General features: G+C 51.2%; 1 protein-coding gene across 3 annotated transcripts in view; it reads right to left on the bottom strand.

The window, feature by feature from the left end:
• The window catches only part of LOC149352982 (very long chain fatty acid elongase 6-like), a 165,240-nt gene extending 148,955 nt beyond the window's left edge, over positions 1 to 16,285 (bottom strand). For all 3 annotated transcript variants that reach the window (XM_089582183.1, XM_089582186.1, XM_089582188.1), the window contains exon 1: positions 15,986 to 16,285. The gene's annotated coding sequence lies outside the window, so the exon portion shown is untranslated. The remainder of the gene's footprint in view (positions 1 to 15,985) is intronic.
• Positions 16,286 to 16,511: the final 226 nt, after the last annotated feature.

The raw sequence follows: 16,511 nt of genomic DNA, 5'->3' as shown, positions 1-16,511 counted from the left end.
CCCAGGTGGTTGAAATTTCCGGAGCCCTCCACTACGGCGTCTCTCATAGCCTTAGGCGCTTTGGGATTAAACCTAAACCTAAGTTACAGTGCGTTCCGCGCCGCGCCGAAGGATGGCTCCACGGCTCCGCATGAGTGCACGCAGATTACGCAACGGACACGGCGCTCTCGCGTCGCTTGCAATGAATCTCGAGGACTGCACGTGTGCCGCTTGAAGCTGCAGAAAAAGCGTAGGCTCTTGCGAGTGGCACGCATGCTGTGTCCAGCACGAGAATAGGAAGAAACAGAAAAAGACCTTATTAATGCGTAAGCATTACTTGCCTCATGCGAATCTTGAGCAGAATGTGTCCGCAGAACCAGAATGAACAATACAACAAAAGAACATGCCTGGCGGTGGGTTTCCAAACAGCCACCTACCGCAGCCGAAGCGGACGCCCAAACCACTAGGCCACGTCTATGGTTAACGGTTAACACGTGAGGATCACGAAACCGGGCAACAGAAGCGAAATAGTAGCATTTAATGCTTACGCATTCGCACCACGTAGGGAGACTTAAGTTCTCTTAATGTTTTCTCTATATTCTGGTACCATGGTTGTCATGGTCACCCGAGGTGCACCGTCAATGGGAGAACGCTCACATGTGCAGACGGCAACAATCTATATTCAATGGCGCGCGCGCGCGCGCGGGGGTGGCGTTAGTTTGCGGATTAAGTGGAATCTACAGTATAGGCCGTGAAGTGTTTCCGCGGAGGCAACTTTCACGTAGTGTCAACTCTTTATAAAAGAAATCGAAAGGCCATGATCCTTGACCGCCTGAAATACAAGTTTTCTCGAGTAAAACACGTTTTTGGGCAAGTTGGTAACATTCTTGATTCATATTGCAGCGAAGAAGCACAAACACAAGTAGAAGGAACACGCAAAAAACACGGACGAACGCTGCAATAAAACGCTGTAAACAAATACTTTCCCGCCGTCGATTTGCTCATCACCAATAGCAGCGTTCGTCCGTGTTTTTTTCGTGTTCCTTCTACTTGTGTTTGTGCTTCTTCGCTGCAATATGAATAAAAAAACAAGTTTTCTCGAACACAGCGTTTACAAATTGTCATTTTGTAGCAGACGCGCTCAATTCCTTTAACCTTCTATAGCGTGCATTTTGATTCCAGCATGCCTTTTATTTATGTCACTGTATAATTGTAACAGAGCACATTATAACTACTTTAACTTTTTTTTTCACGCATGAAAAGAAAAATATGTAGCCCAAAAGTAGCCACATAGCCAAAACGAAATTTCTGACGCCAACTCGGACAACAAGTAGCCCAATTTGGCTATTAATAGCCCAATCTGGCAACCCTGCCTTTCAAGCCTGTTTTATAGCACCCTCTACCGCGCTTACACAGGCAAAGGGTACGGTACGCGAGAAGGGTACGCGAGACTGCCACTAACATACTCGCGCTCAATAATGAGCATATAGCCTCACGCGGCAGAGAATCCTGCCTGCCAAGTGCGTCAGATTGCGTCACAGAGTTCACATTGCGCTTTTTTTTTTTTTTCATTTTGAAAGCCACATAGCCTGCCAAATAGTACAAGGCTGTTTCTTCTGGTGATGGAACACTGTATCTGTGGTCGTTGGAAGCATTCGAGAGGTCCCTGAAAGGTATCGCCATCAGCTCCTGCCAGAACTGTTCTTTCTAGCCTTTTTCTGGATGAGGGCGTCGCGACGCTTTTCTCCGAGGCTCTCGAAGGCACTAAATAAGACACGATCAGTTCCCGTCTCACAGTTCCATTTCACAGCTACTTCAACAGGTGTGTAAAAGAAAGCAGCCTAAATAATGATAAGATGGAATACTCCATCTGAAGCTGCAAAATAAATATTGTAAAATAGAGGAAATAAACGTTTTACACCACCACCTAAATAATTGCCTGAACTTTGTCACTGTAGGGTGGTCTTCGTCACCTCCTAATGCGCTCACTAGGCCAAAAAATCTCTGAATTAAAAAAAACACCTTATATATGAGCATTTCTAGGCTTTTTCAACGTGCCAGTCTAATTACCTCAAGCGGGTCTTGGTTTAACTTCGCTGTGAGAATATAGCTGACGCCCTTGCTGTGTAGGAAGTCTATAATAGACAGCACTGACATCAATGTCACCCGCAGGGACTCAACGGTTTGATTTGATGCAATCAGTTTGATATTTCCTCTTGCTTCCGTACGGATGGCGTTTCTCCGGGTTTCTCTTGTACCCGCTGGTACAGCCGGGCACGAAGCAAGTTGGCATTGTCGCGCTCGAAAGCTGCTTCACGGCCAGCAGCGTTTGTTGTCCTGAGTGCACGATGGGGTCCACGTGTTCGCAGAGCGCACAGGAACACAAATGGTCAAAAAAAGGCAACGACAAAACCGCGCACACGTGCTAAGCAGTAACTGCAGCCTGCAGGAGAGGAGCCGCGCGCGCGTCGGCGGCCGCGCAAACCTCGACTGCAGCGCCCTCTCACCGCCCGGGTACAAGCAGCGCCCGCTTTCAGGGGAGGAGTTATGGAACTAAAAAAGTATCTATAAACGTTGCCCGAACCCTTACCCCTCGTGGGTAGGAACGTTCTCCCTCATCTCGTCCCGTCTGGCCGCGGAATATCCCCTGCCCTTGCGTGGGCGAATATTCGCTCATAATCTTGCTGGTGAGTCGGACGTCCTCAATTCCTTTGCGCATTTTGTTGCTAGCTGGCGTTATTGTTGTTGTAGCAGTAAATGCCTGTTTGTGCCAGCCAGACCGTTCGTTTGTTCCCTCAGAGCAAGGCCCACCGTGGCCGACGTGCGCTCGGTAGCGTACGCGATCACGGGGTGGGGTCCGGAGGTTTTCAACTGTGTCAGCCGCGATTAAGCGGGGCGAACGTATTTATATCCCCCCACCACCCTATTAAAACCCCACATCTGGCAGCCCAACGTGGGGCCTGCTCTTGGAACATTGGACGACTGTCTGTTCGATTCGAACGTTCTTTGTCCGGACTTGAAAAGTGCTAGGCCTAGAGTGAATTTTGATCGCTAGGACCTGAGGCATGCTTTCTTAAGTACGAGGAGGATTGCGCTGCAGCATGTTTAAACTTTTCGACATGCTCGGCACATCTTTTTCTTCCCTGGAGTTTCTTCAGCATGAGAACCACTTGGTCCCCATCGAGGGAGCGCGAGACCGAGCGCCTGCGCAGCTTCTGAGCACGAAGGGAGTACGGAAGCCTCGTAGGTGGTACGAGTTTTCTGTACACATTTTCTCTGCTGTCGCTGTTTCGACTCTGGGAGTCGCGGCTCCGGGAACCGGGCTCCGGGAACTGGGGCCACGCGTGCCACTGCGAGCTCGCTGGTATTGCAACTCGGCACCTGGCGCTCCTACACCGTGGACGCCGGCCGCTCAGAAGCTGCTTTGTGCAGCGAGCGGGGTAGGACCGCCCCACAGTGCTGATGTCTCCTCGCGGCTGCGCGCACGTAACCCTTCTCGGGTCTTCGCTTTTCTTTTTTTTAACGGTCGTTGTCAGATTGGTAGTTAGGCCTAAGGCTTTTCGGAGCTGCCTGCACCACGTCGGAAGAGACACGACCATCGGACCGCGGTGCTGACAGGGGGCGCAATTTGCTGCCCACTCGTTTTTGTAACCTCGCACGAACTGAGCAGTCTCATTCAACTCAAGAAAGGGCTTTGTTCACTCGAACTTTGCATTTGCACAGCCGCCCGACACGTTTTGCTAGCCAGTTAAGCATTGCGCCACCAGGCCCTTCCGGACGCCGTTTCCTCTCCCGTTACCTACGTTAAAGACATGCAGAGTGTGTTTCGGAAATCTTGCAGATCCAGTGGAGCCACCCAGGCTTGCTGTCCTGTGCACATCGCCTCGCTGCCGCCTGCTGCGTCGGAGCCGCCTGTAACATCCTGTTTGGCGCATCCATCGGGGCAGCTGTGGCGAGACCAGTCAGCAGTCACCTCCGGCTGCTGTTACCCTGACGACGACTGCAGAACCCCGGCCTGCAGTTTGCAACCGGCCTCCACGTCGCGGGACTGCGGACACGTAGTCCACGGGCCATGCGAGTCGTCCCAGCGGAGACCTTCACGTCTCCTTCGAAATACCGCGTAAGTCTGCGTGCACGGTGTCGGCGTGACCTCCGCTGCAAGACCTGATTCAAGTGCATGAAGACCAGGAGATTTCCCCATAGCATGCACTTTCACGCGCGTGGTTCTATTAAAGGTTGGAGGGATGTGGGGACCTGTCCGGCCGGTCCCAAGTGGTTAGCTTCCCCGCGATGCACCCTCCCTAGCTTAGTCAGTTACCTTAACTAACAAGGGAGGGCGCCGGTGTCGCAGCGACACGAGCGCCACGGATGGCGTGATTGCTGCGCGCGCGTGCGTGGGAGACGGCCCTCTTCAGCTCGGGAACTTGGACGCGCGCTGACGTTCAGGCGCACAGCTCCGCTCTTCGCCGGTGGGCGAAGCCTCGTGGGTTGGGACGTTCTCCCGCATATGGTCCCGTCCGGATGCGGAGTATCCCCTGCCCTAACGTGGGCGAACGTTCGCTCATAACCTTGCTGGTGAGTCGGACGTCCTCGATTCCTTTCAGCATTTTGTTGCTAGCTGGCGTTATTGTTGTAGCAATAAACTCCTGTTTGTGTCAGCTAGAGTGTCGTTCCTTTGTTCCCTTAGAGCAAGACCCACCGTGGACGACTGCGCTCGGTAGCGTACGCGATCACGGGGTGGGGTCCGGCGGTTTTGAATTGCGTCAGCCGCGATTAAGCGCGGGGCAAACGTATTTACCCCCCCCCCCCCCCTCTTATTAAAACCCCATAATGTGTGTGTGTGCGTGTGGGTGGGCGTGGGCGCGCGCACACACATCAGGTGTTTAAGGGAAGCCATTCATTAATTTTTAAATATAGGTTTTCGAGTGTTGGGGGGGATGTCCGAAACAGACGAGTCATGTTGACTAGTAGTGTGAATAAGTAAATTGCAACAGTTAACTTTTTGACTATTACCTATAGGCGCCTGGCTGCAAGTAGAGATTTGTAGCCGGCCGTTAGTAATAGCCATATCAGTTTTTAGAATTTGGGAAAATGGGATTACCCTCGACGCTCTGCATGAACAAATTTGGACCATTTCTCGAGCCATTCGAAAATCGCGTGCATGCGGACAACACACAGGGACGCCCATCAAATCGTGTCACTCCGTGGAGCATGTACCACGTGACACACTCTACCCCGCCCGCGCTGGCGCAGCAAAGTGGCGAGGTGCGGTGAGCACGGGTAACTCAATATACCGTCGGCGTTTCACAAGGTGGTCGGGACGGCAGCGAAATTCAGCGATCCACATCACAGGAGGCTTTCAGTAATGAGGAAATCTGAAATATGAGCACTGAGTGAAAGGGTTCCGACAAACGAAAAATAAAAAGGCTGCTTTTTAGCGACAACAAATGAAATCTCACTATTTCAGGCGTTACTCCTTCCGGTGAAGAGGGGCGAAACTAATGGAGACTCATTCAGACGCTTTCGTCCGGCAGAAAGAATGAATTGTGTTACGAAACGCGGAACAACTTTCTCGGGACCTCAACCGAATACTCGTTTTTCTCAATATGACTGAAACCAAAGGGTTTCACTATTACCAAAGCATTCAAGGGCTCTGCTACTACAGAGAGACGAAAGCCCACCCCAGGCCACCCTACGAACTCGCCCAGGGCTGTCTACGTGTCCAAACAAAGCAGGCACGCTAGAATAAATGCAACGATCATTTTCTCGTGGCATTTTTCTGCTTTGCCGTACTAGATGAGGTCACGAAAAGTTATAAGGGTCCTAAAAAAAAACTGTGCACGAGGACATGAAGCATGTACATACAGAAGAAAGAGGAGACAAGCGCCCGTCTGTTCCTTCCTCTGGTCAGTTTGCGTGTGTGTTCTGTCTCGATGTGCCCAGTTTTTCCTTTCCGTATATATATATATATATATATATATATATACCAATCCGCCTGCCTAGCAACTCAGCTACAGGCTCTGACGTAACGTGACTCAGGAAGCTCCTGCTTCCTTCCTTTCCACTCCTCCTCGTTTAATTCTGCTCGCATCTTCTCTGCTGTCGCAACGCCATCGCGCTTTAGCTATCGCTGTCAGGGTAAAATCCCTTCCAAAACCAAAAAGAAAAGAGAAAGAAAAAAAACACATAAAGTCCACGTGAGACCCATGTGGAATTTTCTTTCTTTTTTGCACTGCATTAGCCCCGTTTAGGGCCCCCTTAAGTGTTTCTTCCACGTGCATGGCGAATGAATTATCCTGAAACTCACGATAGAGCACTGCACGGGCCTCAATCTGAGGCCCGGGCCCGAGACCTGAAGCCCGGCCCGGGCCCGCGGCTTCAAGCCCGGGCCCGGCCCAGGCCCGCTAAATTATTGCTCTAGCGAGCCCGGCCCGGCCCGTTTCACAGTAACGCTTGAGGAATACTGCTCACTCTGAGCAAGTAGACTGCTACCAGACCGATAAGAAACTGGCCGACAAAGGTTGTGAAACCACAGTTTGGCTTCAAGGAAGTTAGTTCTTTTTGACCCAGAAAGAAGTGATTAAGAGTAGTGCTCGCCAGGCCCTCCTTTGGACACTGATCTCGTGTAGGTGCGCAAAGATAAACTCGGAAGTTCCGAGAGCCAAATAAAAAGGGCTGCATATGCGCGTAATACAGGGTCTGTCCTGAAAGTAATGAGACTAGTCGCGGTGTGGCGCGTGCTCGCGCTAGATCGGGAAACCGCTTTTGGGGGAAGGAGCGGGGTCCTTCAGCTTCACAATGCGACGAGCTTAGTTGGCTGCGAGCAGGCGAAGCGAGTGGACATCTTCGAGCGTGTACCCATATTTCGTCGCTGCGTCGAGGAATCCATGGAGCGAACGTTGGAACAGCGCTACGCGGTGAAGCTTTGCAATAAACTGGGTAAGTCACCTACCGAGTCAATCAACGTGATCAAGACAGCATGTGGGAACGATGCAATGTCCACGTCGTGTGTTCTAATGGCACAAGGCATTTAAAAACGGTTGTGACGACGTTCACAACAAGCAGCGATCCAGGCGCCTGTCGATGACGGTTACGGACGGTAACGTTGACTGTGTGGTCCTGAACGTCTTCACAGCCATTTGTAAATGCTTTGTGCCCTTGGAACCCTTGCGATCCGGACATTGCATCATTACCACATGCTGACAAATGTCTCGATCGGTGATATATTCAGTTTATTGCAAAGCTTCACCGCGTCGCGCTGTTCCATGGTTTCCTCGACGCAGCGACGAAACAGGGGTACACGTTTGAGCACGTCCACTCGCTTCGCCTGCTCGCAGCCAACTAAGCTCGTCGCATTGTGAAGCTGAAGGTTCCCGCTCCTTCCACCAAAAGCGGTTTCCCGATCTAGCGCGAGCACGCGACTAGTCTCATTACTTTCACGACAGACCCTGTAGACTATTCTGCATTCCCCCATTATTTTAATCAGTTATATTTTGCCGCCCGCGAAGTATGAACATTAAAAATGCCTATCAAGCAGTAGGATGACATTTTTTTTTAGTGAACGCGATCTCACAGGTTGAACTCAAAGCCAAACTGGTCGCCTTTCAGCACAAACGAAAAGCTAAAAGGCTTGAGTATTTCACGGTGTGTGTTTTGAAGACTATAAGAGTCCTAAACTAATACGTCCTTCCCGAATGCATTTCTAATAGTGTATAGGTATGTTTTGGGATGACGAACGATATATGACCAATTAAGACCGGTTGAATTTTACTCTTGCTGGTGGAGCAGAAGATAATGCGCGAACCACGTGATAACTTACAGGGCAAAACACTTGTCATGTCAACCAGGCTGAAGAAGCAAGGAGGGATAGATGTGGTTATGAGATGAGATTTAGAAGCTCTCGCGAGCTTTTGCGGCTATTTCATTTACGAGACGTTCCGATCAGCTGATCAAAAAGAAAACCAAACGCGCTTTAGCTTGTGAATTTTCTCACATGTGAAAAATATAACTATAAAATGAAAGCTATGTTTTTGGGGATTAAGGGCCCAAGTTGAGTCAGGCTGTGAGAGACACCGAAGCAGAGGGCTCCGGACCATTTCGACCACCTGGTTTCATCAACGAGCAATGATACTACAAAGTACATGGCTGTCATGCTTGCCGCCGAAATAAAAATGCGGCCGCCGAGGCTAGGAGCAAACCCTGGTTCCCCGGCAAGCGCCTTGACCACTAAGCCACCACGGCGTGGAAATAGGGAAATAAATAAGTCAATGAATAAAGCTTAGTTTTTTCTCAGCGCGTACTATAACCCATAGCTCATCCGTGTTGCTGTCCCAATGCCGCAGTTGTGTACTTTACTCTGCAATAATGACTGAATAGTCGGACACCGGCCGTTTCTAAAAGGACCAAATCCCGGCTCGAGTCCGACGCTTTAAGCCCGAGCCCGGCCCGGGCCCGCAACTTCAGGCCCGGGCCCGGCCCGGGCCCGGCAAAACAAATCATGTTCCGGCCCGGCCCGCGGGCCGGGCCGGGCTCGGGCTTTCGGGCCGGCCCGAGCCCGTGCAGTGCACTAACTCACGACACCTGGCGAGCTTGCCTGTACGCCCGTACATCGAGAACCGTAGGGGTGTGTGTGTGTGTGTGGGGGGGGGGGGGGGGGGTAGATAGAAGGAAAGGGACTATCAACAGCCACGAGGAGGTATGCACGAGTGGGAACACTCAAGAAGCGTGCGAAGAAAAAAGAAAAAACTCCAAACAGTCTCTCGGATTTTAAACTAACAACTAAATCAGCGGAGCCGCCAGCCCACGCAGTGACTCAGAACTTCGCTCAAACAAACTGCGCGTCGGAAAAGGACTTGCCGCCGCAGCCGTGCGAAGGAAAAAAAAAAAGAAAAGGAGCACGAAGACGGCAAGAAGTGCCGCTGTGAACTGAAAAGGCACGACGCCGTTTTACTTCGAATGTAACTGAGACGATCGACGCGACTTTGTTGGCTGCTGCAACAGTTTACTATCCACCTGCTGCTCCCTTACAGCAATGAAAACACTACTGGGAAGGCATGTATACACAAAATTCTTGGCGCACTTATTCGTCCTCGCAAACACTACACTAGCCACTACTTCCACGGCTCGTTCATCTGTCTCGGGCATGGGGCAAGAGGGCTCTTCTGCGGCGTGTCCAAATTTGAAAGCACCTGCAGTAAAACTTCGTGTTCTAATGATCTAGAAGCATCCAACAGTAATAAGATGCGCTTTGCGTCATCACGCGTTAAATAAGCGGGCGTGTAATCTCCTCTTAAAGCAACAACCTTCGTTCAGAATGTTCATGAAATTCTTTCCTTACCACGGCTTGGTAGGATTTGTGCCGATTCTCTGGAGGAGGCTGTCAAACGTACTAAGGCTTTGCTCAACATTAAAAAAAAAAATGGTACTACTTCATTTTGATTATTTTGGGCAGGCTATAGGCTACGTCTCTCTCCGATAGTAATTCTAAAAGCAGCACCTCCAGAATCTTCGCGGTTAGTAACGTATGCGGCAGACAAGGTCTTTTTTTTTCTTACTTTTAAACATACACTCTTTGTAAAAGGTTTAGAACCTAGGGGTAAGGGGGGGGGGGGGGTGCTTCTGATCCATGCCATATGGCTCGTTTTACATCGACAGTGTTCCAAATATATTAGAGGTAAGAGAACCTCCCGCCCTCGACCCTCCGAAAGTTGGGAATTCTATGGATGCTATACAAAAGCCCCTACACGGTTTGAAAGCGAGCCCCTTGGGCTCTTTACTTTTGACAAAGGCTGTACTAGTAGTGCCGAAATGAAGAACCGCAAATTAAAGACTTGCGCAACTAGCGAAATATAATTGCACTGGTTCGTGCCTGTCGTTTTCCCAGCAAACACAGCGAAGTATTCCAATTTGCGAAGCGAGCTGACGTTCGCGTGTTCTGCAGGAGGGCGCCGATGAAGCGAGAGACAGCTGTGCGCGTAGTTTCGGAGTTCGTTACACGCGGCTTAAGACAGCTCAGCCGATAGATACAGCGCCGCGCGTCAGCGTTTCTGTATGTCACAGATCTGAGAGACGCCCTACCTCCACTTTAGAGCAGAAGAAAGAAGGGATTATCTTCGTTATAGCTGCTGCATTTATGCGATGCTCCAAGTGCCTCGGACGCAGCAGAAATGTTAACGCATATCAAACGCAAACATTCGCAGATGGCGTGGTACGCTACAAGTAGGCGCCTTAAGGCCATACGATACAGGTACTAATACATCGCAGCTTCTAGCAGCCTTAGGCAGAAATGGAATGGTCGTTGTTGTGAGCGATATGACAATGGCTAGCTTCGTCAGAAGTAAGCACCCGCCTGCTCATACGTCATATTTTCAGCACAGCTTTCTGGCAGAACATCGCAGCAGCCGGGTCTGTCAGTTCCTACCCGCATGCAAACGATAAAAAAATAAACGTTTCGGCAAGATCAAAGAGAACACGACGAGACAGCTCACGGCGGCAGCAGAGGACGCCTCAGCAGGGTGGTTTGAAAAGTGGAAGGAACGCTGAAGTAAGCAAATGAACCACTAAACGGACTGCTTTCAAAAGTAGTATACGGCCATTCTCAGGGGCAGCGTATAATTACTTTGCGCACAACGATAAACGCCCTCGCCCTTTCCCGGCAGGCACAAGCAGCTTCTAAACTGCTCCTCTACTTTTAGGGTAAGACAGAAGACAATCACAAGCGAGACACACGGGACAAGGCGCTGTGTCTCTTGTGATCGCCTCCTGCTGAGCTAAACCTGCACCAACTGCCCCACAGATGTTCTTGACCTCAAATGAAGCCGTGCATGACCCAATGCAGCATAAATAACAAGCAACAATCATGCAAGAATTCTGCTTTGAAACCGACTTGCACTATGGCAATACTTGACCGTACCACTCTATAATCATTTAGGTAATTTTTTTTTTGTTAACAACGGCGCCATGGACCGCAAGGTAAAGCAATTTCGGCGCAATAACTCCCTGAACCGCTATCCGCGTGAATCTTTCGACGTTGAGGCCGACACAGCCGCTGACGCATGAGCGCGGCACGCCTCCTTCGGGGCTTAAAACGCAACTCCTGACACGGACTCCGCGGTTAAAAGCCCCCTGCATTCCGCCGCTCTGATCGTTACTGCTAAAGGTTAACTTAAGCCGTATTTTCAACCGCAAACGACGGGCATTTCTTTCTTCCGATTACTTTTTCATGCTTCTAGGGCGACATCCGATTAAGCGTCGGCTCGTAGTGATGAGTTTAAAGCCGTTGCCAGCGCCTCACAGCTGTCTTTTTTTTTTTTGTTCTGGGCTTGGTTAAGCCGCACCACTTTTTTCTTTTGAAGGCTCCATTGTGAGAGTAGCATAAAAACACTGCACCCAATACCCCGAAAAGGCTTTGCCCTCAGGACGTTCCACATGGAATGAGGCGAATCCATGTCAAACGTCCCAGGGACGGCGCTCGAAGTGATCCGGTGTTTTTGTAGCATTTTAGCAGATTTACTTGGAGCGGCAACATACTTCTCTACGTAAAATATATGACAAACATAAACAGCGTATCATCACAAAAGAACAAACTACTCTTCTCCTCCCACGTGGCAGTGAAAACATTTCAGCGTAAAAAGAGAGAGAGAGAAGAACCGCTATGTGAACATACGACACATGACGTGGGTCCTGCCTCTTGACCAGGAGGAGAACCTAAGCAGCCCATGCAAATTGCCCGAAAACGAAGAAGCTGCAAAATGAAGAGGCTCACAGCAAATCTGCGGTCCGTGCACATTTTCCAAAGAAAAATAAACGCCTAAAGTGAAACCGGAGCCATTATTAAGCGCAAAATGCTATCAGCCATCCCGAGATTATTGTTCAGTTTTACAGACTGAGTGCACGGCTGCCCTTTAATGCAGTCAAAGTACGCGACCACTGAACGAGCATGGCGCAGCCCAATGTTTACTACGCCTATTACATTAACCCAGAAGACCTATATTCGCGACCAAACCTTTTCTCAACATCTTTTGGGAATTCTGTGTATCACTGCGTCCGAAAAGAAACAACAAAAGCCGTGCCGCTCCCTCCTGCGAGGAAGAGATATGCAAACAAAAGGAAGGAAGAAGTGCACAGAAAAAGATAAGAGCTCACCAGCAGTCCCTACAAGTTCGCGCCGTTCACCAAGGCCATCGGAAGGCAGAGTTGGCAGCCGGCAGCCGCGCTTCCGCCTCGGCTTCGACCGCTGAACAGCCTTCAGGCTCCTCACGGACTATTGTTCAACGCATCGACAGCTTTGGGCCTCACGGGCTCGAGGCGCATTTTGCCGTTGAAATTAAAGAAAATTCGCAGTCCATCCCTAACCGGAATTAAAACTACGCACGACACGGTTTGAAACTATAGCGGGCACCCATTGCGCCCTGATCGAGTTCGTCTACTGATCATGGACATCACAGTCACCACCTGCGAAGTGTACGAGCATTTTGTGCGTTCTTCGGCGGGCGCTGCTCGCCGCGACAGAAGATGCAACTCAGCCCGACGCGCCCTGGAGTTGGGAGCTCGTATCTGAGTTACTAGTCCGCCGGTCCTGGAGTCGAAAAGTCGAAGGTTCGATTCCCGGCTTCGACGAGCGGTGCACTGTTCGTTCGCTCTATTACCCAGCGACCGGTGACTCGCAGTCGCGAGTAAAAAAGATCAGCACTAGTGACATGCCACCGGAGCGGCAGATAACAACGGTCGGCACCGCGGTTACGAACACGCCCGATAAAAACAGTACCAGGCGTGCTCGCAAAGCACGGCGCCGCGCCAGTCGCCAAAGTTGCCAGTGCCTCGCCAAACGTCATATTCGAACAAACGCGGGAAGGAGGTTCCATTCGGTTAGTCACTTTCCCCGTCCCGCTGTTCCTTTGATACAGGCCTAGACCTTAACAAGCGCGATCGGTACCTTCCGGAAAATATAAACGAAACGAGGACAGCGCTATTCAAAGTTTGATCCCAATCGGTGTACACCGTTCGATTAATTCGACAGACGCGTGTGTCGCGCAGCAATGGCGGATATCCAGGGGAAGCACACTGTAAGCAAACTGAGTATTGCATTGAGGAACAACCCTGTACAAGAGAGCTCGCCCGTTTCCCCGCACGGACATTAGAGAGATTTAGCATGCCGGAGACGTCTAGCGGAGACGTACACCGGTTTTACGTACGCCTGTTACGCACGAGCAGTGGCCCTACCCGGCCACGTATTTGCCGGTGCACATGCTCAGCTTCCTTAGGTAAAACCGGTAGCTGTCTCCACTAGTACGTCTCCGGTATGCTAAATCTCTCTATTGGAAACTGGACACAATCAGTGCTGTACTGCGTGACGTGAAAACAGGCGCAACAACAGTGGCTGCGTAGAGAACTTGAAACCTTATGGATGGGTGAAAAAGTCCGACCGGATTCCCGCCATGATTCAGACGCATCGAAACATCCGTCTAGCTGTGTATCTCCCCCGCACCTTTTCCATTCCGTTTCCCAATAGCGGCGCTGTTCTGTTGGATAACGGGTAGCTACTATACATGCGACGGCTCTTCCAGAAACATCTGTCAACTTCCAATAGAATCTTAGAGTGCCGTTCAGTTGGAAGTTGGCACAAGTTTTGGCAAAGCAGGCTGATTTATTTCTCGTGCATACGATGCGAGTGCCGGCAGCGTACTTGTGCACAAGACTGAACACCGCACTCAAGAGACGTACCTTCTTGTGCGCGACATGAAGATATCGACGTAAGAGTATAGTATTTGGGCTAAATTTGGACTGGAAACGAGATACCGCCTCAGCTCCATGGTCACGGTGGTGACGAATTCGAGACATACCGACTGCACGATTCAAAAGCGAACCGGTCGGAGTAATCGCCACGGGTTGAGGCCACCACATGAAAGCTGGAAATTGTCAGCTCTTTCGTGAACGTACCACTACCAAGATCTGCACATGAAACACAAGGCTGCAACGTCTGAAAAAAAAAAAAAAAAAAGTTCTGCTCTTCTGAGCTCTTTTCACTTTTTCGTGACACCAATGAATCCATTTCTATAGCAATGATTTCGCCAAGCTATGCTTTACATTAGGTGCCATTTGATTTTTTCTCCCTTTGCGCAGCGCGCCTAATTCAGGACAGATGGTTAACGAGCTATCAGCACCTCATTTACATGCGTCGGAATGCCTCCGTTCCAAACGCTGAAAGGTCAGCAGTTCCGCGTTACAAGGAGTTTCCTTGATCCCAAACGAAACCTTGCAGGGATCACGCTTGAGAGAAATCGGATAAGGACGCACAAAAATAAAATCACGGCGACATACGCGCTGATCTTGCAGCCGATAACCACAGTAGGCTAACGTCACCCCGTGTAAATGATGGCGAATGTCTACATGGGTAATAAGAAAGCAGCTCAGAAGACGACCCTTGCTCTTTCGAATGCTATGCTGCCGCATCAATCACAAATGCGCTGCAAGTACAAGCTCGTGGTGCTCGACCGGGGCGACTTGCATCAACGCTGCCAGGCATACGCAGCAGCTGCAGCTGACAACGAACAAAACGAGGCAAGGACGCCCGTTAGGAACGCGGGGCAGCAGGGAATGAGCGATCAGGCGCAGCACGTTCGTTGTTCCCGCCGGTGTACGTATCGGCCCGCATCGATCGTCATAAGCCGGAAAGCATTTCAAGGACGCCCTACATTACACAAATTGTCGGCGAAAGCCCGCAAGGCATAACGATGAGCGTTCCTGTCCGCAGTGAAGAACGGTTTCATGGCTTTGACAACGCGAGAGTGCGGCAAAAAGAAAACGAAATAGAAAAGCTCCCCTCATTGCGATGGACACACCGCGGCACATAATTTACGCCGCTTTTGCGCGACAGCGGAACTACCAAGTTTTTATGTAATCTGCTTTCTAAAAATGGTGTGAAGCGAAACCGACCGGATCGCATGGCAATAATTTCACGTCCGGCGCGCGCGGAGACAACAGTGCGGTAGCAACAGTAACAAATACCGCGGACACAACTTTAAAGTCACTAAAGTGGCGGTTATGGCTAGATGGTGTGGCACAGCTATTAGATACAGCACGAGGGAGCAGGACACAGGCGACAGACACGAACGAACGCTGACCTTCTGCGCTTTGTATCACATCGCAAGTGTTCAATGAACTTTTCGCGCCATATATCACCTTCACAACCAAGTACCGCCACTGTCAGATATCCCACGCCGCAAGTAGTAGCGCGTTCTCAGTGGTATGCACGAGAATAAAAACTGCAGGGAAAATAATTTTAGGCTGCTCAGTCGAGCTGCACTGCTCCTCATATCAGCCAACGAGCCTTGTAATATCCGCACGCGGCCCATGACAGCGAGGAAAAGCACGCCCGGAGGGCCGGCTAACTGCAATATGCGCCCAGCGCGAGCGACAGGCCAATTGTTACATCTATGCGTTTCGCTTTGGAGAACGTGACGATTGATTCCCCAGGTGATGCCAGCGTGTCGCACCAACGGACAGTGGTCACGCCGGGTCGAGCGGTTGCAAAAGCGGAATTCGTCTGCTGCCGAGCCGCGCGACACTCTCTGCTCGTCCCCTCGACGAGAAGGCACGCCTGCTCTCGCCCTCCGCGCCGCCGGAGAGAGGACGCCACTCTCTAAAAGGACGACGAGAGCGCCGAAAATACAAATGACCGCTTCCTGACAGACATGCATGCAGGCGACCAGGCGCGGGCAGCCGGCGTCCGTTTGCGAAACTGGCAAACCCGTTCGGTAACCTCCCCGTGATGTATGTATCAGCCCGTACAAGGCTAGACCGAGCTCCTTTCAGCCGCACCAGAACGTGCTTTCATTCAATGAAAGGGAGTTCAAAGGCGGAGCACAAGCGCCGTTCCCTCTTTGACAAGCCGGCATGCGGCTTTCGCCGACGATCAATGGAAGTCGCATGCTGTTTCCAGCGCAGCAGCTTGCGATCTCTGCAGTAACAGACAAGGCTCAGAAGGAGCAGAAGCAGCTCGACTTACCTCAGGAGTTGAGAAGGAAAGCTTGTAGTCGCCGCGCGGGCGGAACAAATATCCACCGTGTAGGCCGGCGACCGTGGTGCGGCTCGTGCGATGGCCCTCGCGGCTGCTTTCGGCGGCCGCGAAAACTTTGCAGTAGCTCGTGCAATGCCTTGTCTTTGGTCACGTCGGTCTGCCGAACGGCTCGAACGAGAGCCTGCAGTGTGCGGACCAACCAAATGTTTCACTGAGATGTCGGACCACGCTCAGGAGCCGCACGGTTGGTTGCTGCCGCGCCTCTCTCCAGCCCCCGGTCGCGCCATGGGAAGCTGCCGCCGGCGCAGAACGTCACTTCCGCCCGAAAAGTGGTCACGTGACTGAAGGCGCTCCGCCGCTGCCGCCGCCGCCAGCCCAGCGCGCGAAAGTAGACAACCGCCGCCTGCTGTGTGGCGCCGCGTTGTATAGGCGCGCATGGTTTTGCCTTTTTCTCCCGAGATACCCCGCAAAATTGCTGCAGCGCAAGCAGAGACGCAGCTTAATGCTGCAACGA

The sequence above is a fragment of the Amblyomma mixtum genome, chromosome 3 (assembly GCF_055824585.1).
Source record: "Amblyomma mixtum isolate Tamu chromosome 3, ASM5582458v1, whole genome shotgun sequence".
Taxonomy (NCBI): domain Eukaryota; kingdom Metazoa; phylum Arthropoda; class Arachnida; order Ixodida; family Ixodidae; genus Amblyomma; species Amblyomma mixtum.
This window is presented reverse-complemented; position numbering and strand designations above follow the sequence as displayed.